At 43.0% G+C, this 27602-nt stretch overlaps 1 protein-coding gene across 2 annotated transcripts in view; it reads right to left on the bottom strand.

Moving 5' to 3' along the window:
• DIS3L2 (DIS3 like 3'-5' exoribonuclease 2) overlaps positions 1–27602 on the bottom strand; it is a 714887-nt gene that overhangs the window by 682745 nt on the left and 4540 nt on the right. The window lies entirely within an intron of this gene.

Raw genomic sequence — 27602 nt, 5'->3', positions numbered from 1 at the left:
TTCCCAATGCACCCTCCCGTTATTTGTACCTCCTTTCAAGCACTGCCCATGCTTTATGAAATCAGGCATTAAATTTTTACAAGCGCGACTGCCAAACCTACAGGGCTCCCTGAATGGAAACCTTCCTTGCATGAATAAGGAAGTGTAGCATTACAAATGTCTCAAAGTAGTGGTCTTTCTGGTGCCATCTTAAGTTTAGCAAAGTGCTTAATGTCACTAAGAATACATGTTCTACCCTAAAGCTTTCCCTATGGAGGGACTGTTTTTAGGTGCATTGTTTCTACTGGATCAACAGAAGTGAACCATGACTACAACTGTGTCCTGGGTGATGATGGATTCTGCTGATCTTTAGGCTTGAGATACAACTTAAAACCATCACAAGGGGAACGAAGGACCCCCCTCCACCCTCCTTCCAAAGGGAAAGTACACCTTTCAGATAAAGCAAAATGGTGCTTGTAGCCATTTAGAGATACGTGGCACTGTCTACCAGCTCTCGGGTACTATGTTAAAAATCTGCGGTATGGAACTTTGAACCAAGTGATTTCACTGCATGGCGAATCTGATCTGCAGGGTCTGCGGTTCATTTCGACAAGAAACTGAGGCATAAAGGTAGCACAAAGTCACCACTAAATTGAGGACTGATGGGATACGCAGACCGATGCTGAAGTATCGTCCGAGTCCACGGTTCTTGGACAAGGTCCTAGAAAAGAAAACAAGGCAACAGGCCATCTTTTTCTGTGCTCCCAGGATTTGGAACAACAACAACCCTATAGCCTTCAAGACGGTACATAACTACTATAATTTAGGAAAAAGCTAAAGCAAAACCTCTTCAAAAAGCAAGAAAAAGAAAAGCATTTAACACCCTTAGCAAACAAAAAGACTCAGACAGAACATGAGGTGACTCCCGACTGGTAATTGGTCTGCCACGATTTCTGTACAATGGCAACTGCACGCATCTTAAGACTCCAATGGTCTCCACTCCATTACCTAAATTCCAAAGTGGCTCTTCAAGGATCCATAAGGAACTTAGAGCAGACTAATGACAGAAAATGTGTTCGAACTGAAGATTAGCAACCTCTCACTAAGCTCAAGAACCCACCAACACAACCCAAAGGGCTGCCAGCTGTCACTGACGGATTAACATACAATTCTTACAGTGCTCTTCCACCACACCAAAGTTATGCATTTTCCATTCACTCAGCAGGATAACCATTTAGGTACATTTCTAGGCGCTGTTTTATTGTCAGGCATTGATCTTTCTGAGAGTCTGTACAACTGCATAGATACCCAACATCCTATTAAATCAAGTGTTTCAGTTTAAGTTTTCGTAACACACCAACATAATTTCACAGAGCCGGTCCATGCAGATCTACTGTAGTAAGCCACATAAGGAGTTCAGAATGAAGGCATGAATGAAAAGTTGAAGAGGCAGCATTTGACGCACCCCCAATAACACCGATACCATGCTAACATGAGATAAACCAAATTTATACCATTCTATTTTTTGTTCAGTACACTACCATATGAAAGACTTAATTTAGACACCAGTAAAGAGGTTAACAAGCAGTGAAGAAGTACATTGTGCTTCGTGGTCTACAATGTAGGGGTCAGCCAAGAGCAGATGTAGGTCATGCCATTTAACAGAAGCAACTAAATAAGGAAATAAAAACCCCTCTTAATGTGGAGACGCATTCTATGAATTCATCCTAGATGAAAATGCCCAATGCTCACAAGCTAGCTAGGCTACATAGAAAATCCTGACTAAATAAAGAGAATCGAGCCACATTCGACCTCTTGGGCCCACAGGGACAATTAATCATATGCACAAATAGTACTTAGAATCAAGAGGTGGCATCACCATCATCTTAAAGGACTCTCTAAAATGTAAATCAATTACCTCCTAACCCTTCACCACCTTAAATCCCCACAACGCCTCATTTCTACTACTCCGTCCAACATAACATGTTGGCTTAAAATCCATCACCCACCCAAACACAAAGTCAAGTTCACTGACTCGCTCAATACATCATACAAAAGATGATGCTTGGAGGGGAGGATGCTTGGTGGGTGGGGGGAGGAATAACAAAGGTCTGATTCTCCTCTTCACTAAATCGTCATTGATAAAATTACTCCCTAGTTTCCAAATTAATTGTTTAGACTTTTTTTTTTTTTAATATAAAAAAAAAAAAAAAAAAAAAAGGTAAAAACAGCCAAGGAACCACCTCTTTGCACACTAAACCCCACTAAAACACGATTAAGCCCCATTAAAGTCATTAACTCTAACCTCGAAGACCTTCATGCTGTCCAAACATACATATCCTGAACCCTCAATATAACTTGAAGGTTACAACAAAGCCATGCTTGATGTCACAGACTGAATAGCTTCTTATAAAGCTAAATTTATTCAATGAAAATGGAGCCAATTATGTTTCAATGACTCCCTGTTCAAATTAGAAAAGCACTGACAAAGCCAATAGGTCTTGCAGATGTGAGAGCTATTGGCTTTGCTAGTGCCTTTTAGCCATGTTGTGGAGGAACATGGATAAAAGTTTATTTAAAAAAAAAAAAAAACACAGCAAGCGATTGTGATGTGGGAACAGGAAGTTAAAAAAAAAAAAAAAAAAAAAAAAAAAAAACTATGCTGCTGGTGCTGCACACATCATAGAGCTTTTTCTTCTATATGGCAGTGTGAGTGGGTGGTGGCAAGGGAATGGGCAACACAGAGAACGGGGAGTGCCTGGGGACTGGCAACATGGACAAAGGGTCTGGTAGGGAAGAAGAAACACAGACAAGGGGACGATGGAAGGGAACAATCAACAAGGGCAGACGATACTAAAAAATAAAATAGTACCGCAATCATCATGCCAGCAGAGGGAGGAGCTTAATCAAGATGAAGCAATGAGTACTCAGTCCACAATCCAGACGAAAGAGGAAGTGAAGCCTGCATGCGCTGGCCAATTAGCAGACACCAAATGAGTGTCAATGAAGCCTATAAATGGTAAGCTATGGGCAGGCTCCAAGCCCTTCTCAAAGACAATATTTGTCACAATTGAAGAGCTCAAGCACTAGCGTATGAACTGTCAAAGGTGAAACTGAAAAAAACAGCCTATCTTTAAAAAGGTTTTGGGCAAAAAAAAAAAAATTCAAAAAAAAAAACCTCTTCCCTTTTTAAACAAAGCTTTGGAGAAAATATACAAAGGAGCCAGGTAGCCAATAGAAGCCAATTATATTCCAAAGCTTTCTCAACCTCTCCTAATCCAGTGGGAACCCTTTTCAAGTTCATCACGAAAATAACTGTGCTCCCAACTTCCACCCAACTCCTTCACTCATAAGACATAATTTCTCTCTATTTGTTGATGGGCAACATAAAATAAGAGATAATCTACCAAACTGCTCACAAACCGATCAGCTCTAGCCAAAAATCAAAATACATCCCCAAACATTAATGTTTACCTCCAAAAATAATCAAAACTGATAAAGAAGCTAAACACTCACAAACTTTCATCAATATATCATATCATACATGATCATATTGAATTATCATCTACTTGAAAACGGCTGACATCTGAACCTGACCAAAATATCGTAGCTGACCTCCGATCCATCTCAGGCTTGCCACAGGTATGCAACATTACTGAACACTGCTTATTTAAATAACCAAACATGTCCTATCATCTCATTACTACTTCTGGCCTCATCATGGAGACACTCATTCTAAAGGTCCTTGAATGACGCACTGTATTTTGGATGAGTGTGACCCACACTTGCTCATATTGCTTGATCAATCAGCAACAGAAAGGACTTTGACAATCGGGCCTGAAACTGGTTTGCCCCAGAGCTCTCACACATCACAGCCAACTTATGAAGATCCATGAAAGCACCTTAAGCAGAGCAACAATGACTTGTAGTATACCTGAAGGTCATGGCTTCTCTTCAGCACTGTTTAATTCAAGTTATACTACTATCTAAACTATCCACCAAGATGGCAAAATGCAATTAAATCCAAAGATCTCTTTCTTCAAAACATCTACATTCTCTGAATATGGTAGACGGTAAACCACTGCCTTAAGTTCAATCCCCCAAAAAACTGAAAAGGTCAAAACTGAGTTTGAAATTGCATGCTGCAGTGAAGTAAATTTGGATGACTTGCACCCCACTCTCCCCAGCTCTGGTTATTCTTTGGACTTCAGTCTGGACAATGAGTTGTCACTAACACCATGCTTACAATGGAATTCTATTAAAAAAAAAAAATGTACAGGCACACAGGCGTGTGAAATTCCTATAGAGCCCAACACCCAGGACATATTATTTAGCGTCAAGGACACAAGTTTCATGTTTATTTTATCCTTGGGAAAAATACGCCCAACCCCATGCAGCACAAACCCTCTGGCTGCCAGTTTACTGGGAAGGGAACTGGCTGCAGTTGAGGTAATATCTGGTTCCATATGTTAATGTTGTTCGAACTTGTATTTATGGTTCATTAATGCAAAGCCTTTATTAGGGTGAGCGCTCTAAATAACATTGTAAGTTTACAGTGTCCACACTGATAGTTCCATTTAAAAGAAAAATGGTTAAATGTACACGTTTTAAAGGTTTATCACTATAATGCTACATATAATGAACTCATCATGCGCTCTGATTAGATGCAAATGTTTGCAGAAGCTTGTAAGCAAGACTGATGATTCTTTAGTTTCAAAATAAAAATGTGAAGAAAAAATACAAGTAGGAAAAAAACTGTTTTGCTAAATTACTGGGAAATGTTGGGTACTATTTCTTTGAAACAGCTTTTAGTAAAATGTATTGATGCATACTAGTATTTTAAAATATTAATCATAATAGAAAAATCAGTGTAACCATTTTCAACAAGATTATGGGAAACCTGAAAATAAACAAGCACTGGCAAAGCCAACTGATCAGTCCTTGGTTGTTAGTCTTTTGGTTTTGACGATGTGTGTCTTGTTTTGACACCGCTTTTGTAACAATTTATTGTTTTGGGAGCTGCCAGGCCCTCACCAGTGTAACAAACATTGGCAAAAAAGTAAAACAAGGTTTTTGGTGTTAAAAAAAATAAAAACACACATTGCCACAGTGATTCCTGGAACTGAACAAAAATACTTTGTGTGCCAATGTGCTCCTTGTGTAAGCAAAGGATGCCATCACTCACAGTAAAGCCAGCCGACAGATGAATAAAGGGAGAAATAGAATTTTAATAAAAACAAATGTTTTGGTTAATGCCAGACCTAATCGGGGCCCAATTCTTAAAGAAAATCACAAAAGTACACCCATGATGTAGGTCTTTCCATTAGTGGCTTTCATGAATTCACAAGAATTTACTGAAGGAGACCAGGAAATCATACTCCTAGAAATATTTGTGTAATGTATTTTAGCACAAGCAAATATGCATGAGCATATTTGCTCATGCGAAAACCTATTGAGTGTTTCCAAGTTCACTTTCCCTCCAATCACTTTTTTACCAATCCCTGGAAGAACTTCTACTTCTGCCCTTGTCATAAGTACATTTCCAACCTTTCTCAGTATGGGAAAAGATTGGAAAAGAGCTGGTGAAAATCCTCAAAACATGCAAGTTAGCAGATTTGCACAGACTCAAAGTCATGCCAGTTCTGGAACCACTGCTTCCTGCAGCCCCAGTATGTACATCTGGGGGAAGGTGGTAAAATGAGGAAACTGCAATAGTAGGGCTTGCAACTGCTAGTATTCAAGTCCTACTATAGTATAAGCTCTGTCATAATCAGGGGGGCTTTTATCAGAGCTCTTACATACTGAGATTGCTGCCTTAACTTGTCACTGCTCTACATGGCACCGAAGGGACAAGTAGATTTTTTTGTAGGACAAGTAGATTTAGGAAGCGACTTGTCCCTTGGACAAGTATATATTTTATTAGATTCCACAACTCTGGGCACAAATAAAGGAACAGACCCTATGGCTACTGTTACCGCCCACTCCTTCAATTTACCCAGGCGCCCCTTATCTGGCAAGGCTTGGCACATTCACCCTAGGGTTGGAGGGTCTATGTAGCACGAGTCAAGGCTCAGGTGCAGATTACCCCAGTTCAGCATCAGCAGCAGTCAGTTCCACACAGTCCACTTTAAAGTCTCACAAACTAGTGGTCTCCTTGTTCAAATGGTGGCCGCCAGAGATCCTGTAACATGTGACATCCCTCCCTCCTTTCTAGTAGGGGACGTGCAGTTCACAGGGGAAGCTGCTTATGATTTCAGGCAGGGTGAGTTGAAAGGAAACAGCCAGGGTGCCATCCAAGGTCTTTCAGCACCAACACAGGTATTTAGCTCTGGCTGCACCAGAGTACTGAGAATTCTTCAGATCACTCAATTCCTAGATCAAAGAACTCGGAACCCAAAAAATGAGTGAGTCAGTGGCTTCCCCATTTATACAGGACTAAATAAGACAGGGGCTGCAGACCTGCCAACTCACATGACGCCACTGTGTGTCACCCAATATCGACTCCTCTCACACGGTGAGGAGATATCCCATCATACTGTGGGTGCACAATTAGCTGGAAACCGCAGCAGAGAGCAGGTTTCCAGCTAATTTTTTGGAGCCTTAGCTCAGCCAATGTCCGTTTTGAGGAGTGGAACCTGCCCAGGACATTGGCAGCATCAGCCAAAGCTTTGATTTTTGGCAGGGAGGAAGGGGGGCTTCATGGGAGGGACGGAGGCTTGTTGTTGGAGGGGATAGTGAATTTAGGTGTGTCTCAGGTTGTGGTTTGCACCAAGCCCCACCCCCTTCATTGTCATGCCCCTTCCTCACACAGCAGAAAAAATTGTCAAGTTGGCAAGTCTGGGGATGTGGATCCTCTGCACATCCATTACCATTTTGGAGTGGTTCTTTTTTCCATGCCGCTCTCCAGACACAGACATTCTGTAAAGTAATGATCTTCACAGCAGGGTATTCTTCAGGCTCAATCAAACGTAGCAGAAAATCAGAGAGATGTAAGCTTTCTGCATCTGGCTATCATCAGTCACACTGAATGAATGATATATTTATAAAGCACAATGATTACCTCAAGAGGCATCCTGGTTCTGATGCATCACAGGGGATGTAAGAAACAAGCTGAGAATGTGGGAAACATTAGAATTTATCTTGAGAATAAATGCTTTGATATATCAATGGAAGCAGAACAATTTGCCTGCGCACAGAAAATAAGGGGAAGGGTGTTCGATAGTTTGGGACCAAGATACGGGAAAGCACGACTGCCACATTATGTTCAGCAAACGTTAGGTTTTGTCAGAAGATACATGCAAGTGGAGCATAAACTAGGAGAGGGTGGGCACCAAGAGACTTCTTAATAAAGATATTTAGGACCAAATGCATGTAGCCGGATGACAGATGTTCAGAGTTTTAAAAGTGATACGTTTATTAACACGGAACCAGTGAAGACTAGGGAGCAGAAGGGGAAAAAAGGATATGGAGGGGAAGGTTAAGAAGAAGGCATGCAGTGGCATTCTGTGCCACTTAGAAGCAAAATATAGATTTGAGGGGAAGGCAAAGAATAAGGGAATCCCTGTAGTCAATCTGGAACAGTAGGACTGCTTGAATGACTGTCTTTTACAGTTGGGAAGAAAGCAGAGGGATTATCTTTCGTAGTAACTTGATGCAGTAGAAGCAAGTAGAGGGAACTTGAGAAACATGAGCAAGTAAGTGACAAATCAAAAAGAATACCTAGATTGCCACTGAGGAAATTGTGTCCGAGTAGGACCAAGTTCACAGGGCCAAGAAGACGACCTGACAGAATGGTGAGCATCCCGTAAAAATTCCAGTTTTTTTCTGAGTTCTGTTTTCACTACTTGGTGGTCCTCAAGGTGGCTACGGACGAAAGACAGGTTTTAAATTTAGTCGCTGCTAGATGATGAGTGCGTCTCAAGCCTAAGAGGAGTTTTATCAGCATAAGAAGTTAACTGTAATCCAGAGGATCTGATTAACTGCGCAAGAAAGGTTACATAAATATTGGATAAGGTAGAGCTCAGGGAAGATTAACGAGGATCCCCCCCATAGCAACAGATTAGGGCAAAGACAAAAGCCTTCCCTCAACTCAAGGGTCCTTTTGACGCTGAACAGCAGAGCCTGTTGTCCCACGCTTTACGCCTTCTACCTACTAAATGGCAGTACTACAAAAGGCTATTCAGCAGCTCCTCTCAGCAAAAGGCCTACATGAATTTCCAAAGGAGCCTTGTCCCCTTTATCCCAAATTCAGTGTCTAGATCTCCACCATCCAGCTTCAGGAATATACCTTCACTCGCTGAAAATAACCGCACCTCAATCTTGTACACAGAACAGGCTGCGGGTATCCACAATGGATTCCACAGGCCTCCATTACTCACTCATGCACACAATCATTGCTTAATTTGGGAGGGTGGCTGCCGGTGGGGGCCACCGGCAATCATTTATGGGGACAGCACCTGTTTAAGCTCAAGAGACATTGCCTGAGAGCAGAAGAGGGGGAAAACACACAAATGGGAGCAAGCAGGAACATCTAAGAGAGATAAAGGACAGACAGTGTTTGGCAGTGGATTAAAGAGGCTTGAGGTGTATTTAGACCTAAGCTGCCTTGGTACCTGGTGCGCTGACTTTTAATAGCTCCAGGAGTCTACCTCTGAGCAGCACTTTGGTCACCAGCCCTCATTTTGCAAATCAAGCACTGCACCAATGCATGTATGTGACACAAGCAAGCATAACTTACACTTGAGATGTCAGCACTAGTATCTGGTTTAGTAAATAGGAGAGGAAAAATAGGCCAGTAGGCCTCGATGTCAATGCGACAGATAACAAGTATTGGCACAGACAATAAGTCTCCCGTTTGGGACCTATTGGCTTGGCCAACGGTTCCATCCATGTTGTGCAGTATCTTGGATGCTGTGTAGCACGGTTTAGAGAAAGAAGATAGCTAAGCTTCTGACATAACCAGCCATGTAATTTGTGGGTGCATGCACCAGGCATGTGCACACCCTACAAAATGACAAAATGTTTGCCAATTAGAGTTGGATAGGTAAACAAAGAAAAAAAAGTAGCGTGGGTGGAGGGGAGCAACACAAGGTGGGCAGAATCAAAAAAGGCTGGGGAAGCAACAGGAAGCAGCGGGTGAAACTATACAGGAGACCAGGTGGAGGAGAAGCAATGTAGAGGGTGCAACCAGTGGAAGGAACACGAAGGGCAAGGATGATGGAAGAATCGCAGGAGGCGCGAGTAGCAGTGAAGGAACATGAGGAAAGCGGAACAAGGGGGAACAAACGGATGAGACAACACAACATGGAGTGGGGAGAAGCACACAGGTGAAAAAACAACACAGGGGCAAGAACACAAAGATATCATTGAGGACAGTGGGAGAGATACCCACGGGCACCAAAAGAGCAACATGAGCGAGCACGGCGGAGAAGTACACAAGATAGACAGTTGAATAGTACACATTCTTGTAGAGTGACTAAATAAAAGGAAAAAAATAGGAGGTGAAAGTGTCTCGCAACAGACAGTGCATGCGCTGTCACAAGCAAAACCTAAAAAGGTCTGGTTACAACTACTTATCACCAAAACAAGGTATGCTGCCACCACACATCTAAGAACTAAACTCATGACTGGGGCAGTACCTATGTTCAAGAAAATGAGGGCATGCTTGGTGCACCCCTCTAGGTCAAAGGCAGGTAGGTGCACAACCTCATTAACTTCCAAGGACAAGCCTATGCCTATGCGTGCACACAAGGTTGTGAGGCCAGGTTCAAAATCAAAACCAGGATTCCAGATACACACAGGAAGGCATTGAGGTCAGGGGGACAGAGCTATACACCATGCAGGTCCACACAAGCCGTAAAGACGTCTTCTGCACAAGATCTGCCTTCAAGTACTTTAAAGGGCAGACTATACCAACAGGTAAACATTTTCGCATCTTGAACAGGAGGATCTCTCCAGAGCAGGTATACAACAGCTGGGTCACAGTGAATTCATTAGCTCAGGTGTAGAGGTGGAGCAGTACTGGTTGTAGCCTTGGAAGGACAACATCACTGGAGATAAATTGGTTTGTTTGGGATGGAATTGGCTAAATATATGATTTGGACTGGCAAGTGGCCGACGTATTGACCTCTGAGAAATCAATCCAAAAGGAAACACAGTTAATAGTCAGAGGACTGACGCCCTTATTTCCAAAACACAATTTGAGAACTAGCACAGTTTGACCCTTCAAATACACACACAATGAATTTGAAGTAAACATGATCTTACGTCACATGAACAAACAGTCTAGGAGTACATTTCTGCAATAACTGTGATTAATTATTTTATAGCACCTGAAGCTCAGAGAATTTCTTTGTGAAACAAACCTTTTCAAATAAGGTCATGAAAGAACAAAGGCACCCAGAGCCCAATTTTCATACAGTAGCCAGAAGGCTGTGCACTGGCATAGCAGCTCCTACCATACCTTAACTCTACTCTACAACACTTGTTTTCAGCGAATGCGATCAAGTAACAGTCTTGGAGGCATTAACTTCCACAATGCATATAAATCCACAATATGTATAAACTGACGGAATGAAAAACAACAAGCTGGTCAGATGGTTCACTCTTTGATGAAGCGAGCAGAGGGAGCCACTTATAATGAGCATGGAATAACTCTAGTTGCAAAGTGTTTATAGAACAGCCCAGAGCAAGACATTAAACAGCTCTGGTTTGACTAGCCCAGAAAAATTGACAAAATTATATATATATGGGCTAACATACGGAGCATGTTGCATGAAGTATCCCCCCTCCACAGAGCTCCTTGAACCACATGCGTAAACACATCTACAAAGCTTTTCAGCAGAGCTTGCAACACAATACAGTGAGTTTCAGAGTCACTCACTAAGCCTCCTTACGGAATGACCATTTATTCTGGAGCTTAGTTTTTCAAGACCAACAAATGCACGACATGGCTGACAAACGTACATAAAAGGATCATTTTTTTTAAACCAGATCCTCGCCACATAGAAAATGAAAGAAAGATGTGCCTGAAGTATCTTCTGGTGTGTATGAGATATCAAGAAGCTGCTATTTAAAAATCTCTAAATGCCCTCTACACTGATTGACTGCAACCAAAGCTGAGACTGCTGTGAAAGATGGAAATGGAGGGACTGAGCAACATGCATGTTGGGCTTTGAGAAAGTGATGGAAATCTCCAAAGCTAAAAATTCAGGTACTAGAAGGCAGTTCCAGGAGATTGAAGAGACAGTGGATGCTTTGATCACTTTTAAAAATCGCAGAATTTAGAACATAAAAATAGCCTCAAAGACAGACCTGCGAGATAATCTTGGAAGGGGGGTTTCATTTGTGAATGCTTAGCGAGCCTCAAACGATTGTGGACAACCTATGCGAGGTGATGCCAAGTGTTGACGAGTACAATGGGTACTCAGTTTCACCTACAATATTACTCGGTGAAAAAGTGTTAGACTACGTTCTGGTTTTAGAAATGAGGGAGGAGGATGGGCTACAAATGATACTGTGATGATCACCCTTTCATTGAGAGAGGTGATTAAAAAGAAAACTCTGTAGCTGGAAATCAGTTGCCCCTTGATGTTTCCTGACCTGAGCCCAGACACGCTTGCAATAGGGACATCACAATTCAGACACGCTTGCAATAGGAACATCACAATTTAAGTGAAGAAAGCTTGCTAGCCAGATGTCTAGCTCCTTTGGTCAGTCTGCCGGTGAAGGTTCAAGTTATAAATCTAGGCAAAATATATATTCCCCAAAAAGAAGCTACAAATGCCTACCTGAGCAACTTTGGAGATGGAGGGACACAATTCTTTGTACTTTCTCTACTATAACTTGTCTTTCCCTGCCACCATTGATACTTCATTATGGTTGGAGCTCAGAGTACCTGTCTTGGTTCAAATTCTGACACAGGGGTTAAAGGGAAATTCTTCCTGGGGAGGAGGAAACACAGGGCTTGGGAGTGGTATGCTTATTAATTTGCCTTAGAATTCCAAAAGTTGTGCCCCGTTCCGCCTTTCTTCCACTGTTTCAGCTTATCACTGTTCCTCTGTGTTAAGAAAATGTTGTATTTATCTTGAGAAGTCTACATAATCCTAAATTGAAACGAGGTTACTGCTTAGCTTTGCAATGCTTATTTTCTTGTTTTTGACCACTGAGGTGTTGTACCAACCACATAGTTGCTGAACTAAATAAAGTTGCAAAAACAATCTACTTAATGGGAAGCACAAAATGTATATCATTAAGTTGATTCTTTTACTGGAAAAACAAGAACATCTATTCACCTACATAGAAAGAATACCACTGTCCAACAAGAGTCAGGCAGTTTGAGTTGAAAGCACTGAGCTTTACAAGAAAAGTGGTATGTGAAAGAGGGGGGTTACCCACATGCATCTTTTCAAGCCACAAAATGGCCACAGCCCCGTTCTCGGTCACAGTATTGCACTGCACTGACCAGTTACACAGAATGTTGACTAAGGAGGTTGAATATTGGGAGCAGTGACTCTATAATCTGGAACATCCAACCCATTTGATCCCTGAATAATTCTGCACATCAGAGGTTCAAAATGTCACAGATATTGAATAATTCCTTAGTCATTCTATCAATGGGTTTTATTTTGATTAATTTAGCATTCACTTTGAAGCAGACATCAGCTAGAAAGTCATTTTTGACATTATAACATATACGATTATATAGCAAGAGAAGGAAGTGCAAAGCCATACAAGGGCTCTGCACTTCCAAAAGCATTAAGGGTGCAAGAATTCCCAACTCTGACATGACAGCCGACGATAAAGGATTTATTTCTCAAACAAGATGGCTACTTCCTAAGCCCAACACATTGATATATGGACTATCATGCAGTAAATGGGATTTCTACAATGGATGAAGGTTTTTAAATAGCATTTTGCTGTAAAGCCTAAGTTCAACCAATGTGCAGGCAGCGTTGCCATCATGACATTTACTCGTTTTCTACATTTCCTTCACCAGTGTCTTGATATCAAATTGTCTAAAAGGTGCCCCACATTTTTGTTATTGCCCCACCAACCACCAGTTGTGGTTCATACCACAATGTACATGTATTTATGTTGGAGATGGATTTACCCACTTCTATTGACAAGCTGTAGGTAGGCAGATATCTAGTGGCAGTTACACAGTATGAAGGAGAACAGACCCACTTATCTGTACCCCTAGCAGGGGTGCCCTCTGCAGTTTCTAAAATGGAAAATGGATATCTGCTTTGCGACTGTCTACAAATGTGCACTGAATTCAGCATGTGAATTGTTTAGGACAAGATTTAATTTCACTGCACCACATAATTCGTCTTAGCTACAGAAACCTCGCCCTTATGGACATTACAATAATTACATGGTTGGTGAACACTGCAAAAAGAGGGTCTGGAGTTCTGAAGTTCAAAAATAGAATAAACAGGACTAAAATAATCATGGACATGATGATAGAAAGAGGGCAACAGACATGGTGAAAAATTAAACATCGACCTGTTGACACGCATGCATCTCCACCACTGGCCTCCTTATGTAGGATTCTTTCAGGCAGTGAAGTCAAAGGAAATTCAAAGAAATTCATCTTGGCCTGGTAATTTAAAATTAATCAGAGTAGGGTTAGCAACGAACTTGGATTGGGAGATACAGTAGGATTGGCCATGCCTTCTTCCCAGAGCTAAAAGGCAACATGGAGGGTATAGCTAGAAATAATGCAAGTATGTGTGTGGGGGGGGGTGGCAGGGTGAAGATATGCATGCATGTATGTACATGGGAAGCAGGTATGATTGCTATTTTTGATTGTAGGAAGACACCATGATTTAGACGAGGTTAAGTCTTGGGCAGGCTATTAAACCCCTGGTCAACAATGGTTAGGCTTAGCATATTACACTCTGAACATCTGCATATATGGTCTATAGCAGGGTCCCCAACGTTTTCTGTAGTGAGAGCTACCTCTGATCAGTGGAACTCAATGCGAGCTACTGAAGGCTAAACAACTTGTGCATTGTTACCAGACACCCTCATGCCCAGTTTCATTGACTTTAAGCCTAATGTCTATAGGGCCCAATACTATGGTTTGAAGAAAATACTTTGACTTGGGGCACCATGACAGGGCTGCCACGTGTGTGTCAGTGAGAGCTTGGCCTTTGGAATGAATTAACATATGAGCATATGAATGGTATGTATGGGTGACAGAGCCTGTGCCATACGTATTTCTGGCACAGAACACACCTTTCGCCATATGTAGCACCTTTAGAGGCAGAAAACAAAGATACAACTGTTTTTTTTTATGTGAAAATTTTAAAAGGGCAACAATGTTGCTAATATGGAAAAAAATTCTGCACTTTAGATTTCTATCAATTAAAAAGTGACTGTTATTTTTGTTATAAATAAGGCACAGTGTTCTCCTGGCCACTAGGAGCAAGAGGCCTGCTGTTTGTAAATGCAACACTGAAATAAAACTGAGAAAATGAAAAGTTAACTTAGTCATTAAGGTAACTTTTCATTTTAACTTTCTTCGATTTAAAAAGCATTGAGCAACGTCATTTTGTTCTCACCTTCAATATTGAGTTGATAAGGACTTTTATTTAAGAGTTAAATACCTTCTGTGCTTCAATTCTTCACCTCTGTGCCTCACCGTGGGTCGTAAATCTGCCTCCAATTTATTTAAAAGTGAACACAAGGCTGTGAGATACTTTGAAGGTGTTTGGGAGCTACTGGTAGCCTGCAATCAACTGATTGGAGACATGTGGCCTATGGCCTGGTGTCACAAAACTCTCTAGAACTCTTAAAAAATAAAAATAAAAATAAATTATGGGCTACTTATTTGCATCTCGGGGCCCTGTCACAACCATGCTTCCTCGGGCAGAAGAGGCTCTCTTAGCCCAACTTCTATCTTTTCTGCCACATTTTTGTAGAAAACAGACTTTAATGCCTGACATCCTGTAATGCCCATTGCAATAAACATTTTCGGTTGCTAACAGCATTTGGATATATCGGATCCCAAGAAGATCTGAAAAAGAGCCTCCTTTTCCAATGCAATTTATTTTTCTAATCCATTATCCTTCAAGGGCTTGACAATTTCAAGAATGCTCTATAATTAATCCTTTAAACCCAATCATCACCTCTTGTAATACTAATTTCTCAAATACTAGTGAACGGATTTACACCAAAGCATAGGTAAACCTCTGAGTCAAGTTCTACTTTCATGCAATGTTTGGTGTAATTTTGTTCAGTGGTCTTTAGTCTAGCAGACAGCAAAATTTATTTCTGGAATTTCCAGTGCAAATGCATCATTTACACCCGCCTCACTTTTGTGGTAGGTATGGCGTTGAATGACACCCTTTCTGTATCATGTTCGCCTACCATATCTCCCTTCTTTTCCTGTTGTGCTTGACCTTTAGCCACCACCAATCAGGCACTGCACAATGCCATCTTGCAACTAACTGCCACTGCAGGTAGTCTTTGGTTTTGTGCCAAGGTGGGTACCTGCAGGTAACCAACTTACAATGGAGCCAACCAACATCTGCACATGCAATGTTCAAGTTATACCCAATTGTTGAATCTCAGATTTTGTAAATGGCATCAAATGGGGCCAAAGTTATCAGTGGATTAATGTGTTTTTGCCCTCTCCTCCAGCTCCCATTCATTTTACCACACATTGTCAAATGTGCAAGAAATGTGGAATCCCGGCACTGCACGTAATTTGGCATACCATTAATACACTAAACCTGTAAAGTAGTGAACACTTTTTGCCCACAACCTTAACCAAGCTCCCCTTGACAGATCTGAATTAAATTGAAGACCCAAGAAGTTAAAATATACCAAGTGTCGGTCAACCTAAGAAAATACAGCAAAGTTAACAGCAATTCAAAGGCTTGTTGACCCCCTCCCCTTTAACTTTGCCCTTCATTACTGAATCTCACTGAAATTCCCTAACAGCGTGTACGGTATCAGCAAGTAAACATTATCTTAACTAACCCCTTTAACTGTGTCACCATTTGACATATTTGCATGACACTTGAAATAGCAGGAGTAAGTGTTGTAAGGATGATTGAAGCTGCCCCAATATTATCAGCAAATCATTGATTTTATGTTCCTCATCCCTTTAACTTGCACTCTTTTGTTGGAGCTGCATGAAACCTCAGATGTCTACAAAGGGCTTAATTTGCTAATGGCCTGCCAAATTTCACATGACTTTTTTAAACAGTGGCAAAGTAATTAGAACATGAGAACATTTCAGCCTCTTCCTCAGGACCTACTTTCGAAGGGTATGCACCAAACGTGCAAAACACTAAACATGCTAAATGTCAGAACATTTTATGAGAACTCAAAGGAAGTCAAGGTTGTTAGCAAAATAACACAAAATAGCAAGGGTAAGCAGAGCAAAATTTCTAACAAATTAGTCAAACAGCGGTACATCTATATGCAAATCAAAAAGCAAATGTTAATATCGCTTTACAATTTAACTCCTCAAAGCACACAAGACACCTTTTTTTAAAATACCAATATTAAAAAAAGATAGTGAACAATGTCCACCAAACCAGACAAAGTCAAAGTTCAAATTCATGCCAAGTTTGGTGTAATTCCCTAAGGCGTTGTTTGCAGCAAACAAAAGTTAAGTTTACTACAACAGTTATACTGGAACATACTAATTATTTTACCATGTCATTCTGCAGAAACTTAACATCCTAGGATTACCCAGATATTCGTTTGGATATGTTTTGTGCATATTTGTCAAAAAGTTTAAAGTAAAGCAAAAAAAAAAACACCTTTTTGAAAGGAAACTCAGACCTCAGTAGAACGAGAGACAGATCATGATCAGTCTCTGCATAACCTTTCAAATCATACATGCACGTTGACAGGCATCCTTGGTTCCACGGACGATCCAAATGTATACATACCTCTGGCCCTAATCTCCCTACATGATCAGTATCATTGGTCGATTAACAACATATTCCCCCAATCTCCTGCCACCACTGCTGCTTCTTACATTCTCTCTTTCATCAAAGCCCGACAACTTTGCGTCTGGTCCTACATGCTATTATCTCAGGTGTAGGGTCTGAGTATTGTCTCCGGCCTTTTCTCTAGCACCTCCTCCTATGTTATCATTGCATCTGACTTTTAGCCAGAGTAGGGCCATCACTGGTTTCCATTTGTCTTTTTGAAAATTCTGTTTCATCTTATTGATATGAATGATTTCTTATCTTCAGAAATTATTTAACGACCTTGATATGTTAAGATTTCTGTTCCAGCTGGAACTGACCCTAAGTGGAAAATACCATCTGTATCGGATGTTGCTTTTCTATAGGGCTTCCTGTCATGAGTATCACAGTGTCCATGTGCCAGATCTCTCAGAAGTAGATCTTCTCGGGCGCACTGTGTGCCATTTCTTTGTGCACCTTGTCAACTTGCCCGAGCTGCAGCATCTGAGCCAACAGAAGTTACTACATTTCCATCACAACAGTGCCTCTTCTCTCATGGTCCTTTCAATAAATTTGTCTCTTAGCTATAGCTCATATATATGGTTGATGCCACTGTTGTGACCTTCATTCTGCACAGGTACCAGCTCCTTCAGGTCACGGATCTTCTTTGTTCGCCACAATAGTGGCGAAAACATATTGCACACGCCATCTGAATGCAGAGCAATCATCAAAACTCTTCCTTGTGCCCTCCATTTCGGACTTAAGCACTTGAGCCATTAGTTGTGAAAGTCTGACTTTGTCATGGGGAATTCCTCCTTTTAATGATGTCACATCAACTGGGACACAGGTGGATCAGTGTACAGCCCTGCGGCCTGCAGGTCAGAGAGGAACTAGAAGTGCCTTAGGGTGTCCCCCACCACAAGCTAGTGAAATCTGAAAAGCTGGACTCTCACCTAGTCTTCCTCAGAACACTTTCTGAACCTGTGGAAGATTAGAAGAGGACTGGGCTCACAGTCTGTGTTCTGAGGTCAGCCTTGAAGGACTCGATCTGCTCCCTCTTGTTCCCAGGACAAAAACGTGGACTCCAAGAGACAGTTGGCTGACCTTGTGTGTGACTACCGGGAAACAACAAGCTGCAAGAGGCCTTTTCCTGCAAGTACCCAGTTGGCCAGTGACAACTGGACCCCGATTTTGGCCTTTGCCCAACACCAAATGAGTTCATCCCCGGAGGTCCTGTGGGCCTTTATAAGTGTACTCCTCTGGCGGATTCGGACTTGAAAGATTAAGTAAGAAAGTCAACTCTTTGACCTGGATGAACATGGTTGATGCATCCAACCCACGCTCCATCACGGTCTGCCTCAAATCATGCCTAGGTCCTAGTCTACCGTGACCACTGACTATCAGTGGTGTAATGTGGCGCAGTTAAACCTCTCTCCTCTGTGCAATAGCTAGCAGGGCGTCAAGCTCATGGTGACTTAGTTACTATGAGGATTAACCTTGAGAGTTGTGATTATTTTTTTTACGGTGAGCAGTTGTCTTCCTCAAATAATATTCCAATATTCTACAAGTTTCATCAAGATTAACTGAGTTATATTACCACATTCAATCGACTAGTGGTTCAGAAAGGTTGGTCAGATGGCTTTCACAGTGACCTGAAGGATGTCTTAGCGTAGCTCCGCTATCCTCTTACAGAATGTGATGAACTTCAAGATAAGTGGTCTATCTGGATCACCATTTTTCTGAATGTAAATCCAATAATACACAAGAACCAATAGTGAAGCCCAAGAAAGAAGAGAGTAGAATAGTGGAATCTTAAACATTTGAGGGGCATCGGCGGGTCTATATCTAAAATGACAGAGACAGAAGCCGTATAAACGGTTTGTCTTAGTACTGTGGAAGGACAGAACATTTTGTAAAAGAATGCAAAGTAAATTCAAAACTTTGAAAAAAAATCCTAGAGCAGCAGTGATAGCTCTGAGTTACAGCATGTAAAAAGGATAAGCCTCAACACTGAAAGGAGCTTTCTCTTCAACTGAGGAACTTAAGTCAGAGCCCACTGGGTTCTTGAATGGAATGCAGTCAGCTGCGGCACACATGATAACTCCTATGAAAATTATTTTGTCAGAAGGTCAGGAAGAGTATGTTTCAGGAGTTTTCGATTTTGAAGCTTCTGCAAAATATATAGATGGTGCATTTATTCAATTTTTACAAATTCCTTTAATTATGAAAAAAGTTTCTGTGGATGTGAAGTGCGTGGATGGTTCCAATCTACCTCCAGGTTTATAGGATTATGTATGAGGACAATTTCAATGATTCGTTTGGGAAACACCAGGAAATGTGTTTGGTTTTCATAAATGATCTGCAGGTTAATGTGATTCTATTTATACCATGATTAACCCTACATAATCATTGTATTGATTGGGCTGGCAACTAATTACTGAAAGAACAGCAGCTTGATTTCATGTCCATCAAAAGAAAGTCATCCGTCAAAGGTTCTTGCAGTAGTGGGAATGTTCCACCTTCTGGGTGTGCTTTGTCTTTTCCCCTTTGCTACCAAACCTTTAGTGATGTTTTTGATAAGAACAAGACGTTTTGAATGCAATAAATATTTACAGCCAGAGACATAATTCGTTGGAGACTAGTGTATTCCAGAATTGAGGGTACTCATTCATTGGAGCCTAGGGTATTCCAGAATTGAGGGTACTCATTCATTGGAGCCTAGGGTATTCCAGAATTGAGGGTACTCAACTTTTTTGAGGCAGAACTAGAGGACAAGATTCTATAGCCTTTTTTTTCATAACTCTGTTTTTATTGAGTTCATAATGCAGATACAACAAAAACAATACCATGCATAGTAATGTGAGATATCACATATATCTTCTCTGACAGAGTACTTACAAAGTCATTAATGTGTGTCAACAGCAGCCGAAGCAGTGTTTCCCTGCAGCCCCCCCCATTTGTTAGTACCCTTATGAAACCAATTTGTATGCATACTGTAAGTACCAGAATTTCAACATAGCCACAGTTGGTTGTCACCATCATATCATGCATGTGCAATCCCATTAGTCAATCATCAGCATCTGAGCTCCGCTCGGAGCTTAATTAATGTGTGACAAATCGGTTAGTGCCCCCTCATTCTTGCGTGCACCTGGTTGATCTCCCTGAAGAGCTCTATAAAACAAGGTAATTAAATGATTCCCAACCCCCAATTTATCAGCCTGTTCAACACCTTTGAGGACGGCGGGGCGACGAGAAAATCACACCAGATCTCCTGCACCACACTTTCTACCTTAGCATATTGCAGGAATTGGCCCGGTCCCAAACCAAAAGGTGTTCTGTGCTTCCTGAAAGGATATAAATTCCCCATTGGGGAACAAATCCCCTGCTACAAGACATCTCCCCGCTCTCCAGCTTTCCACAGACATAAAATTATCAATATCACAGGAAGGGAGCCAAGTTCCATATCTTAAGTTCCCTATCAAAGGGAGCACAGCAAAGCAACTTCTTAACAGCCTGCTCCCAGAGTCAGGCAGTATTTCTAACCAGGTATGGGACAGCTGTTTCCGACCGACCACCTTTCATCAGTATGTGTGCTAGCGTGTTATTGCCCAGCATTCCTTCAATTAGTTGCTTCTCCCAGTTATCCGACCCAGTCATCCACTTTGCAGCATGTTGTAAGTGCGCTGCATAGTAATATAGCCTAATATTAGGGATAGCCAACCCCAGTCCTCTAAAGCCCTCTGCAGTATGGACAGCACCACTCTACTGCGGCGCCCGGCCAACACCAATGAGATCAGCAAAGTATCCAAACGATTAAATAGCCGAGAGGTTAACAGAAACAAAGAATTTTGTACCAGGTATCGACACGGTGGAAGAAACACCATCTTTGATATAGCCGCTCTTCCCATTACAGAGAGAGGCAGCCTGTTCCAGAACGATACCGAGCGTATAAAGCCTGCCACTACTCTTTCCACATTACATGTCTCATGTGCCGCTGCAGTGTGGGTAACCCATATGCCTAAGTATCTGAAACTCCACAGTTCCCACCAGAGCCCCACTACCGGTAAGTCCTCCAGTTGTTTACCACAAAGCATCCCTTGAGGAAACAGGAGCGACTTATGCTTATTCACCTTAAGATCCGATTTGGCCCCGACCCGAAATACCTGGCGATCAAAGCATCATCTGCCTATAACGAGATGATGTGGGCGTTATGTCCCACTTGAATGCCTCAGGGGACCAACTCCTCCCTAGCCATACTGCCAGTGGTTCCGCTGCTAAAGCAAAAAGGAGCAGTGAAAGTGGAATGACCTGTCTACTTCCCCCGCCAACCACCAAGGAATCCGATAGTTCCCCTCCCACCCAAACTCGTACTGTGGGTGCAGTATAAAGCAAGTGAACCTATGCACAGAATTGGGGGCCAAACCCCATCCCCTGCAGTACTGCCTTGAGATAGCCCCACTCCACCATATCAAAGGCCTTATCTAGGCCTAACGACGCCAGCGCCAATTCGTCCTCCGTACCCATTGTTTCATGCAAGACATGCGCCAAACGACGTAGGTTAAAAGTCGTACTACGGCCAGGTATAAGACTGCATTGGTCTTCATGCACTAAGCCCCGAACTACTCCACGCAGCCTAGTAGCCAATATCTTATAAAGGGTCTTATCACCACAATGAAGAGGGGTCACTTGAATAACTTCCAGGCTTGAGAATCAGACAAACAATGCCTTGGCGGAACGACTCCGGCAGGACGCCCCATACTCGGGCTTCTTCGAACACTATATAATATCAATAATTACTCTAGCAGAAGGGGGAGTATGTTTGGTAAAGATCGACCGGGAACTTGCCCCCTCCCCCGGAGTCTTAGATTTAGACCAGTGGTTCCCAACCTTTTGACTTCTGTGGACCCCCACTTTATCATTAATGGAACCCAGGGACCCCCAATGAATCATCGTTGGAATCTGGGGACCCCCACTGAGTCATTACTGGAAGCATGGGACCTAATTTGTCAATATTTTTTAATTTTCTAAGCAGTCGCGGACCCCCGGAGAAGGCTTTGCGGACCCCCAGGGGTCCCCGGACCACAGGTTGGGAACCACTGATTTAGACAATGCCTCCACTGCTGCACCCACTTCCTCTACAGTTATCTCAGCACCCAAGTCTATCATACTCAAGGTCCAGCTGTCGCTGATACAGAAACTCTCCCAGATACTCATCTGGCACCAAAGGGCCAGTGCATGACATGGTTTGCAAATGTTCCACCAGTACTTTTAGGATATCCCTGCGATTGGAAACCTGTACACTTTCTGCATTTCGGATATGCAGAATTGGAGGGGGCATTCCACTTCACGCTTTGGGATCCACGCCAGCAATCAGCCGGATTTGTCCCTTTCTCTCTGTAGGCGCTGTCTATATGATCTAAGTGTTAGATTATCCAGTGTCTCCCAACATCTGACTTCACTATATAAATCGGAGCTGCTCCCTTTTTGTCTCCCTCGTTAGAAGGATCTGGCATTGTATATCCGTTAGTTTCCCCTCCCATTTTTTTAAGATCCTGTTGCAATTGTCTGCGCACCCCACATGTGGTGCCTATACACACCCCTCTCAGAACGGCCTTCATTGCCTCCCACTCCGTCCCTCTGGGGGCCGTGGTACCCCAATTCATGTCCATGTATGCCTTAATTGCAACTGCAATTTTATTTTCACAACATGCAGTGTCTGTCAGAAAATCTGGGGGCATGTGCCAGCTACGTGTCACCCCATTCCAGCTGCAGCAATAGTAGAGTGTGATCCAACACTTGCAAGCAATTCAGAACACCCAGGAGGAATCGGTCCAAGTACTATACGTGTTGTGCGTCTCGAGTGACATGTTTATTCTCTACTCTCCGGGTGCAGTCCCTTCCACCCGTCCCATAATCCTAAATTATGCATGAACGCTGTGAGGGATCTCGTCATCAACGGTTTAGTACCCTGTTTAGAAGGGTGATGATCTTTCTCACCTTCCAATATACAATTGTAGTCTCCAGCACACACAACAGGAGAACCCACCCCAACCCCCAGCACCTCAGCTATATTATCGTACAAGCAAAGATCACCTGTGTTGGGTGCAATATATATTGAGGTAAGGGGCGCACCATCTAACGTACCCTGCAGGAGTATATATCGCCCCTAAACATCAGCTTTGCTGTAAACATGCGTAAATGGAACCCCTGGTGCAACCCACATTGCTACTCCCCTGGCATAAGAGGAAAAAGACGAGGATAACAATTGGCCCCGCCAGTTCTTAGCAAGCTTTTGAGATGACTCCTCCATCATTCCTTTCCTGTAAACAGGGTATTTGAATCTTATGCCGCCGCAGGAAAGAATGTACTCTATAGCGAGCTGTCTAGTCTTTCAGTCCCCTGATGTTCCACGTCAGCATATTAATCTGTTGACCCATGTTAGTACTTTGCATTCTCCATCCGTTGTCGACCTCACCCCGCCTCCCCTCCTGAGGAAAAGCAGATTGAGTACTTATCTCACATTTCATATACAAGCATGCCCTGTTGCTGTAACCACTGAACACATGCAAACATGCACTTACTAACCAATTCCCAACCCCCATCCCCAGCCCGGATAAACAGTAAAACAAATACATCAAAGCGACATGTAGATTCATAGGTGTAATTGCTGCCAGAACAACAGCTTAAAACCCCAACACCCCAGTTACCAGATCCTACCACAACAGTGGAGATAACCTCCCCCCAACCCTGTATGCTAAATACATAATGCCTGTATGTTTAATCAATCATGTTTCAATAAAGGCAATACCCCCCCCCAGCCATATAGTGTGGACACAAGGGGTGCCCTATCTTTTTCAGATGCACTATAAGCCCAGTACCCATTACTCCACAAGCAATAACATCCGATATAATAACATGCCCCACCTAGAGACGTGTTAGAACACTGTTCACGCAAGAAGAATAAAGTTAACTGTCAACAGAAATAATCTCCAATTCCAAGTTAAGCATCATAGTCAGTCCGGCAGACAGGCCAGGGGAAACCACTGCCATTGTAGCATCCTGTTGAATTTCAATTCTGTTGTCGTCACTTGCCCCCTGCCCTGTGGAGCCATCTATCCGGTTCTCCCTGCGTTTTTTTCAATATGAGTCATCCAAGCGAGTCTAGGGACCAGCGGCAGAGTTGGCCACACAGACCTACCCGGTGCAACATTATCCCACATCTCCAGCCATCTCCAGACCTCCTCCAGGAGGTCCAAAAAGTGGGATTTGCCTCCTGAGAGTACCTTTAAACGTGCCAGGTGCAGTAACATGTATCGATCACGGCACAAAGCTTGGCCTTCACCTCCATTAATCCTTTCCTCGATCTCTGTACCTTGTTTGTATAGTCTGGATAAATGGAGATTCTGTGGTTTCCAAAAACAGCGTTGTCCGTTTCACATGCCGCCCATAGGATACAATCTCAGTCCTTATAATTGATAAGACGTGCAAAGATAGCCCTCGAAGGGGCACCCGGCCGAGGAGGGGAGACCAGTGCCCTTTGAGCAGGCTCCACTATGAACACACCGGACAGCCCGATAGGCTGCAAGAAGACCTCCACAGTGGAACCCTCTGCACGCTCAGGAGCACCCAAGAAGGTGCACATTATTGTGTTGGGACCTCCTCTTGGCATCCTCCAGTCTCGCCTCAAGAGCCCCAGAATTTAAGGTGACCTGTGCCATCTGCTTCCGTAGAGCGCCAACCTCCATCTGTAACTCCAAAATGGACTCCTCCGCTACTTTGACCTTATCAGAGACCTTCCGTAGGTCCACTCGGAGAAGGTTCACCTCCACAGCCACTGTCTCTATTTCCCTCAAGGGCTACCCTTGAGCCCTGAATTGCACAAGAAGTTCAGCGTGTGAGGGTACCTCCGCAGTAACTGGCATGCCCAGGTCTTCCCCGGGCTCACCCAGTCACGTCTGGCACTGCGGCAACAGAGTAGGATTGGTGTATTGCACTACTGTATTCCCCTGCGACGTGGCCGTTTGCCTGTGCTGCCCCATCTCACCACCAACCGGGGGAAGTGGGCTGATTAGGTGTGTCACTGCCGTAACTGGTCTGTAGGATCAAGGTCAAAGTTCTCTTGGACTGTGTCTCCCCTCAGGCAGTACAGATCCAGGCTCAGTGCTAAGTAAAATACCAACAGTGGGCAGGAAGGCAGCAACCACATTTAGGTTCATTAGGCCTGCCAACAATCTGCTGCATCACATGATATTGGATTGCTACTCCAATATGGTATAAGGGCTGCACTCTGGCATCAGTTCACATTCACACAATGGCACCTTATCACCAGTACCTAATGTCCACAGTCTACTTCAGACAATTGGGATCTTCAGATACTCCAAGCAGGCTACAATATAGAGTTTGCATCTCTCCCTCATGAACCGGGATTGAGAGACTGAATCTGTTGCATTTGAACAAGGAGAAGCACCTGGTGATCAGTCAAGGAATAAAGGCTCTGTTAATCAACAAAGCAAGATTAGAGGTGCCTCAATCCGAGAAGGGTCAGGGTGTTTTATTCCATAGTTTTTCTGGGTCAGAAGACATCTGGAGGGTTCCAGATGGATCTGGATTTAAAGAATTTGAACCAATTCCTCTGGTGTGTTGGGGTCATTTCATGGACATTTCACCTTGAACCTTAAGGAAGGCTACTATCACATGCAGATTTCCCTCCTCATCGGAGATTTCATTTTTTTGTCAGGGGTCAGCACTGCCAGTTCAATGTGCTCCTGTTTGGGTTGAGGACAGCTCCCAGAGGATTCACGAAAGTGATAGCTCCTTTGGTGGCCTCTCTACATCTTCAAGGGATCTGGCTATAACCCTTGAAGACAGCCGACTTCATGCCCCTTTGAAGGTCCAATTGCTCCAGGGGTTGGGGATAACATTGCAGACCAGTCAGCTGCACAGTTTCCTTCTAAAGAGAGAAAATGTTAATCTCTCTCACCAAAAAATGTAGTTGATATTTATCAGGGCAAGATCCAGGAAGGACCTGAACAAGGTGTTTCTTCCAACAAGGTGTTTCTTCCAACTCCCAGAGTAATGATATTGAGGTCCTTAACTGGGTCATTCAAGCGCACTCTCATGCAGTCAGGCAATGGTTGAAGTTGCTGGGTTATATGGCAGCAGATATCTTTACAGTCCCATGAGCCAGGATTCATCTTCAGCCTTTATGGTGCCATCTACATTCTCACTGGGATCCTCAGTCAGTGAATTTTGAGATCCCGGTCCCAGTGACGCAGGAGATCAGGGAACACTTACGTTGGTGGCTACTTCTAGAATTATTGACAAGGGAGTGGAGCTGTAACCAGACCATCCACAGGTTCCAACGACAAATGCCAGCTCTTTTGGATGTGGGACAACTTTGGACTCGATCTCATACAGGCATGATGGGCACTTCAAGAAAGCTGAAGTTTTTTGAACTGCAGAGAGAGGACGGCTTTTCTGAGGGTAGTCATGCACTTACAAGACGTACTGCAGGGATTTCATCTCTTTAGTCAAGTCAGACAACATGGTGTCATTAGCCCATTTAAACAGGTTGACATTTCCGGATCAGGTGGAGGTAACATTGTTTGGGCGAGCAGGCAGGCGGTCATCTACTTTCTAGGTCAGTGATTCACATCAGAGGTTCAGTGTGATAGATTCCCAAAGTCAAAGTTTTCTTCCTCTCAGGAGATGGTTCGTCTTTCCTGATTTTTCAAAACATTTGCAGGAGATTTGCTATCCCTTATGTGGATCTGTTTGCTTCTCAGGTCAACACCCAGCTTCTGAGATTTTGTTGCAGGGCACCGGAGACAGGATATGGGGGATGGATGCGTAAGATACAGTGGTCAAACAGTCTTCTTTGGACCTTTCACCCTATTTCTTTGATTCCCAAACTTCTAGCTCGTCTTCTGATAGAGAACAGGATGATGGTGGTAGGTGTACCAGTTTGGCTAAGAAAGTCATGGTTTCCGATCCTGAAGGCGCTTTCTGTGCAGGGTCCCTGGTTAATCCCAATTCACCTGTCTCCCCTGAGGATTTCCACATATTGCTGTCCCAGAGACTTCAGCTGTCTGTCTGGAAGTTGAGAGGAGAGGTTGGCAGCATAGAGGTTTGCCCTCGCATTTATCTCAGGCTCTTCAAAAATCTCACTGGTCGTCTCTACCTTAAAGTCATATGGCGGGCAATAGGGTAATTTCCCAGAAATGGTGTTCAATGGCAATCTGTCATCTCTTGAAAGTTCCCTTTCCGGATGTTCTCCAATTTTTTGGGTAGGGCTTTGAGAAAAATTTGCCCATTTCCAGTTTCTCATCTGTGGAATGGTTTCTCTCTTTCTCGGCCAGTGGTGAAGTCTCACTTTCATCTTCGGGATTTGCATTTAATATTGAAGGCCCTCGCTTCTTTTCCTTTTGAGCCTCCTGATTAGACTGAATTAAATTTGATGCTTTGAAGGTTGTATTCTTGGTAGCCATAACGTCAGCTACATGGATTGAAGAACTTGCTGCACTTATTGGTAGAGAAACTTGTCTCTCCTTTCATGAAGATGAAGTGGTTCTTAAGCTAGATTCCTCTTTCGTGCCGAAGGTGGCCTCATTATTTCATAAGAGTCAGGAGATATTTCACCCAGCTATTTCTGATGTGTTGGATTTCCACCATGAGTTTCAGTGGAGTTTA

This window comes from Pleurodeles waltl, chromosome 11, assembly GCF_031143425.1.
Source record: "Pleurodeles waltl isolate 20211129_DDA chromosome 11, aPleWal1.hap1.20221129, whole genome shotgun sequence".
In the NCBI taxonomy this organism is placed as follows: Eukaryota; Metazoa; Chordata; class Amphibia; order Caudata; family Salamandridae; genus Pleurodeles; species Pleurodeles waltl.
The sequence above is the reverse complement of the archived record's forward strand: the minus strand, read 5'-3'. Positions and strand labels throughout refer to the sequence as shown.